This window comes from Pinus tabuliformis, chromosome 1_2 (assembly GCF_031772625.1).
Source record: "Pinus tabuliformis cultivar Carrire ecotype Pingquan chromosome 1_2, CPIR1, whole genome shotgun sequence".
NCBI classification, from domain to species: Eukaryota; Viridiplantae; Streptophyta; class Pinopsida; order Pinales; family Pinaceae; genus Pinus; species Pinus tabuliformis.
In genome coordinates, this window is record NC_142298.1 from 377,736,160 (window position 1) to 377,742,215 (window position 6,056).

At 39.3% G+C, this 6,056-nt stretch overlaps 1 pseudogene; it reads right to left on the minus strand.

Annotated features, from left to right (window-relative positions):
- Positions 1-3,904: 3,904 nt before the first annotated feature.
- Positions 3,905-4,363, minus strand: LOC149205950 (E3 ubiquitin-protein ligase BRE1-like 1 pseudogene; annotated as a pseudogene).
- Between the last annotated feature and the right edge of the window lie 1,693 nt (positions 4,364-6,056).

Here is a 6,056-nt window from a genome sequence, read left to right on the forward strand (position 1 = left end):
GGAGAAGGACATGCAGTTTTAGATTGAGCTAGGAGATGATGGCATGTATGCAATTAGAGGAGTTGATACTATCAATTTTCAAAGGGTGTCAAGTAATCCTCTCCATCTCAGAGATGTCCTCTATGTTCCAGGCTTGAAGCAAAATCTTGTTTCAGTAGCTACCCTTGAGGACAAGGGTTATGATGTCATCTTCAACAGAGGTAAGGCTTACCTCCAACACTTAGCTTTTGGATGTAAGAAGCAGATAGGTGTGAGGATGAAGAATCTCTACAAGTTCTAGGTAGAGACAGGTGTAGCCTTGAGCAACAAGGTAGGAAGTGCTAGAGTAGAGAAGTGATGGTTGAGGAGAGCAGAGCTCTGAGGGAGTCCTTAGAGCAAGATCAAGTTAGAGTACTTGAGAAGAAGCTACTCAAGAAGGAGCCTCAACTAGTATCTCAGTTTGAGTCTCGGCTAGTCGACAGTTAGATCGACTAGCAAGATGATGAGGAGCAAAGCCTAGGGCGAGTGGAGGCAACCACTCAGTTAATGACTCCCAGTGTAGGGAGAGTTTGAGCCAAGTGGGAAGAAGAGTTGTTTGGGGAGAATTAGAAGAGAGTTGGACCTCCTAGTACCAACTTTAGACAAAGTAAGCAACCATAAAGATACACGAGGTACATGGCACTTATCACTGAGGTGATAAACTCACAAAACATGGTTGAAAAGAACAGATCTTCATATCAGATTCCACGGTAGAAAGCAGGTAAGTGCTCTAATTCAGAGGGAGCAGCTGCAGCAACAAAGAATGTGGTAGTGTTGAAGACCGATCCAGGAGGAAGAGGTTCTTCCAGAAGTACCTTCCTCGCTAAGAGGGAGTGTTGAAAATGTAGCGAGCAAGGCATTTTGGGTTATGCCTTAGCCAGTGAAGACCTCAAGTTGTCCTCATGAGTTAGACTTTAGTTAGGATGAGTTATTTACAGTGTACTGGAATAATCATCAAGTTAGCATGCGTAGAGTTGGAGCTTTAGTTAAGTGGAGTCTTCATTAGTTTGACTATAGAACAAGGTGGCAGTTAGTAGTTCAATTAGAGCGAGTTAGTCTTCAATCTTGATTGAAGGAAGAGCAAGTTAGATCTCTAGTGTTGATTGGAGAGAGCACAAGTTAACAACTCCAATGATGATTGGAAGGAGAGCGAGTAACACTCTTAGTTAACTTGCTATTAGAGCTCGAGTTCTAAATTAAGCTGGGCCTCCTTGCATGGATCGAAGTTTGCCTATAAAAGAAGGACGAAGGCACAATAATTATTCATTGTTTTGTGCACAAGGTTGTGAGATAAATAAACTCACGAGTTTGTGAGAGAGAGCCTTGATTGTGGAGTGCAATAATTGTGTCCTAAATAATAGGAGGCACAAGTGCACTAGAATTTAGGAGAATTGGTTGTGTAGGTTGTGTGGAGTTGGGGTCCTAAAAAATAGGAGCTCAAGTGCGCTAAGAAATAGGGCCAGAAGTGCGCTAGGAAATAGGAGATCAACGCAAGGAATAAGGAGGCCAAGTGCGCAAGGAAGGAGGAGCAAAATTGAAGCAAGATAGCAGGGTTTGCAGAGCAAGTCAAGGAGGCAACAAAGGAAGAATTGTGTGCAGGAACCAAGATCAAGTAGTGATCAAGGCAGGCCAAGATCAATTGTATTAGCTGAGATTTGTGTGAGAAGCAGAACGCTTTCTCAAGAGAGACAAATTGCTTTGTAATAGATTCAATTGCTCCAAGGGAAATCAATAAAATAGCCACATCAAGCAAGCAGGTTTTCCCTATTGGGTTTCCTAAGAATACAAGATTGTCAATATTTGTGTGATGTGTTTTTATCTCTATGTTTTTATTCCGCTACTTGTAAGTTGTTAAGAGGATCTATATCTTGGTGAAAGTTAACTAGTTTGAGTTTTCAGTTATTCATTTAAGTAGTTGCATAGTTTGGAAATTTAACAAGTGCAACCCCCAATTTGGGATTTTTTGCCTCAACCAACCCAAAATTTGCCCAATGTTGCCCTAAACATTGGATAATTGGGGTTTTTTCCCCTTTTTATCAAGACTATAGCCAATCGGGTTGGATAAGATATTCTGTCCCCCTTAGGGCAATTAATTAGAGAGGGACATTACAGTTCTCCCTTCCTGACATTGCTTGTCCTCAAGCAATTGCAAGTTTGGATGCTGCAAAAGTTGCCCCCCTGCTTTCTAGAATGAGGACTTCTCATTCTTCAACTCCATTTGCAAATCAACAATTCTGTGTTCATATTATTCAATCTTCATTTGCACAACCTCAAGACAAGCCTTGAGAAACGTGACTCTCTCTCTACTACTACGGATTTCTATTTTGTACTATCCAGAGTAAGTGCATACTGTTGACCATCTTCAGCAACCCTTCTCATTTGATCCAAGCGAACTCTCACCTATTTTTCAAGATGCATAATTAGTGTTGCAGGGGAGCCCCCCCCCCTCGATCCCGCTCCCAATCCGCGCTCCGGGCGGAAGCGAATCGGGAGCGATTACGGGAGCACGCTCCCTAAAATTTTTTTTGCTCCCTGCCTTTTCGGGAGCATTTTGCCTTTTTTGCAATTTTTCTTTCGTATAAATGTTCGAAATGCGATATTTTTTGAAAGAAACAAATAATTTTTGAGTGGGGCAACTTAATGATGAAGTCTATGGCCCTAGTATTGATATGCTATTCATGGTAATGTTAAATTCTTAAAGTAAAATGATGAAATTAATCTTCATTTTCATCCTTTTACTTAAATTTTTAACATTACCATGAAATGACTCAGGATGTTTGAGAGTGGTTCCGACCTCATTCGATTTCATATGGAGAAAGTAGAATTTTAGATTTCATTCAAAATCCAGCAGACTTATCAATTTTTTAGGATTTCAGGATTGGGGGATTGCAATGTTTCCATTGAATTTTGTCATGTATTAGGGTATGGAACTCGTATTTAATCAAGAGCACCAATCCCTCTATGTACCTTGATGTTAGTGACATTGGTTGTCGAACTCCTCTATCATGACCCTCCTAAAAATGTACGCATCACTCAAACAAAATCTTGACTTGACATGCTATGCTTTTTCTATCTTATGTTAATGCTTAGAGGGTGATATTAATGACAAAGATCCCTATACAGATACAGAGGTAATGACAAAGATACCTCTAGATATTAATTCTTAGAGGGTGATATTAATGACAAAAATCCTGATTTTCCTAGACTAAAAAATTAGACATTTCTCGTGGTGGCAAGAGTCCTAAGCATAAGAAATAGATAATAGATTTACTTCTCTTTTCTAGTTTCTAGTACTTTTTATAACTATTGACTCTTTCATATTTATTATGATATATTTTTAAACAATATATGACAATTTAAGTTTGAAGTTGGCAATTATAACTCATTAGTAATGAATTATGAATATGATGCTTCATGAAAGTTGAAAGTTGTTTCATTTCATGTTAGATATTATTTGTTGTAATGGTTACACTTAGCTTACAAGTACAACTTTGGTGATCAATGATGATAAATGTTATATATTGAATTTTGAAAGCTTGAAACTTTAAGATTGATGAATCATGAGAATCAATATGTTGTATGTTACTACGTTACTAACTTGTGGACGTGGTTGATGAAGATTATAACTTCTAGGTGATTGTTGTTATATGGTTCAATCTATGTTTTTTATATCTAATTCATTATTCTATGTGTTTTTGTTGACATATATGTATCAAAATATAAAAAATATATATATTATATAAAAAATGCTCCGGGATTTGCTCCCAAACCAGGAGCTTCTGAAAATGTCGCTCCCGCTCCCGTTTTCGCTCCCACTCCCCGCTTTCGCTCCCACTCCCAAGTAACACTGCACATAATCTTATGCTTATATGGCTAAGCTGAAACACTAGCCTGTTGCAAATTGCAATTGCTTTGTTGTCTCCCTTATTTTAATAAGAAGAGAACTTTGAACCTGCTTTGCCTTCATACATTCTGATACAAGCCTGTTATTGTACTCACCTCTCTCTGTTATCTGCTGAAGTAATTGTTGATTTTGAGTTTGCATATCTTCATATGCTTGCCCAATAGTCTCAATCTCAGCTATATAGGCTTCTCCTTCTTCATTTTTAGCTTTCAGAGCTTCAGTGAGTCTTAATACGTCCTTCTTTGCATCATGAAGCTTTTTCCTTGAGTCAGCTAACTCAGTTGCATCAACAGCTCGTCTCTTTTGGTAGAGTGCCTCAACTTCGTTGGCTATTTTGACCAGCAATTCCAAACTGTGTACATCAAGGGCCCACTTTAAGTTATGCACCTGTGCCCAATCCTTTCCTTCTGCCTGCCTTGCTTCCATGGCATCCAAGTCCATGTAATTCTGCTGTGATGTATAGGATCCTTCTGAACAGTTTATGATTATGAAAGTTGTAATCCTAACATTATGTAACCTCATATGATAGGTTTTCCTGGACTGAACATTAAATATCTTGTACCTGATACCAGTTGACCTGTCCCAACAATGGTTACCCAATCCTGGCCCAATTGCATACCACTCTTGTCATCCATATATCATATATTCTTCTGCACACCCATCCCATCCATTAAGAGAACCTTGAACAAGATTCCAACCCTCAGCTTGTCTTTGCCACCCAAAGGCACCATTATGGGCAGGGTTCCCATCTCCATTGTCCCACATATGATATATAATTCCAGTGTTAACCATATCTACCAGAGGCCTCAGTCCTCTGAATAAGGGTGGACTTGCATGCTGTTGTCCAATATTATGGAAGACTCCAGGTGGATGATCACCCGATTGATGGTGAAATGGAATAAAAAAGTTACTTGACCCAGGTCCCTGAGCCTGTGAGTTCCAATTTCTGACAATCTCATTGAACTTACCTCTATTAAAAGAGGCACTAGTGTTCCAGTTAGCTCTTCCTTGATCCTTAGAACGATGCCCCTCTTCACAACCATAATCATATGGACACAAAACAGAAGGATTGTCAATCCTTGGTACAGAAGGCCGAACATGAAAAGTTGTACATTGTTGTACAGGAGGTCCAACTGACCTAGAATTTGAGGTAAAATGAAACCAGCCTAGCTTAATAGTAATCATCTTATCTGAATGATACCAAGTATTAGGCCCATTATTAGACACTTAGGAATTGCCTGAAGTGAAAGGCTGCTTGGAATAGTGATCAACATTAGAAGCATCATCCTGTAGCTCAGTAACTGTCGAGTCCATGGCATGCACTGATGGAGTTATGGAGAAGCTATCACCTTTTGAATTGTTCAAGGGAGAACTGAAAACTTTTTCTGTACTTCGAGACTTGCCAACTCTATCTCTACTTCGAGACCTACAACTACGGTCTTCAAACAATTACAGACTCTTTGTCTCTCATTTTATCTGGATGATCTATATGTGACCTGCATCTATCTGAATCCACAACACGATCTACACTTCTCCCTATCCTTGTCTCCCCCCACATACTAGCAATACTGCTAAAACCACAATCATTTTCCAACCATTTTCTTTTGCTGGTTTTTCCATAAGACAAATGGTGGCTCATGTCATTAGTAGATGAGGATGGTGATTGATGAGTCATTTTCATAGGTGAAAGGAAAACAATTGACTTGAGTGAGTTGTCAGAACTTTGCACAGGTGATTCCCCTCTATGGTCATCCAGGTACCTTTCAGTTCAATTCCCAGCTTGAAGAATGACTTGCTCTTTAGGGCGATCATGATCATGCTGAAACTTCTATGTATGTTGATTATCCTTGCCAAGTTGAGGCCTTTCTTCAAATGAAGTGTCCTTCCATTTTGATCCAACTTCCATGGATGTCACCCTCTTTTTCTCTTTGTCAATCTTTGAAACTAATTCACAGGCTCTCTTCTGCTGATCCTTGGTTGCTGCTACATCAATTACATTGGGGCATCACAAATCAGAGGCCAAACTATCTTGAACTAATAAGTCATCTTTCCCACGGCGCATCTCCTTAACCTATTGTCCATTCATGTCTTCAGAGAGAAAGTTATTATCCTTATGACAACATAGATCAATATC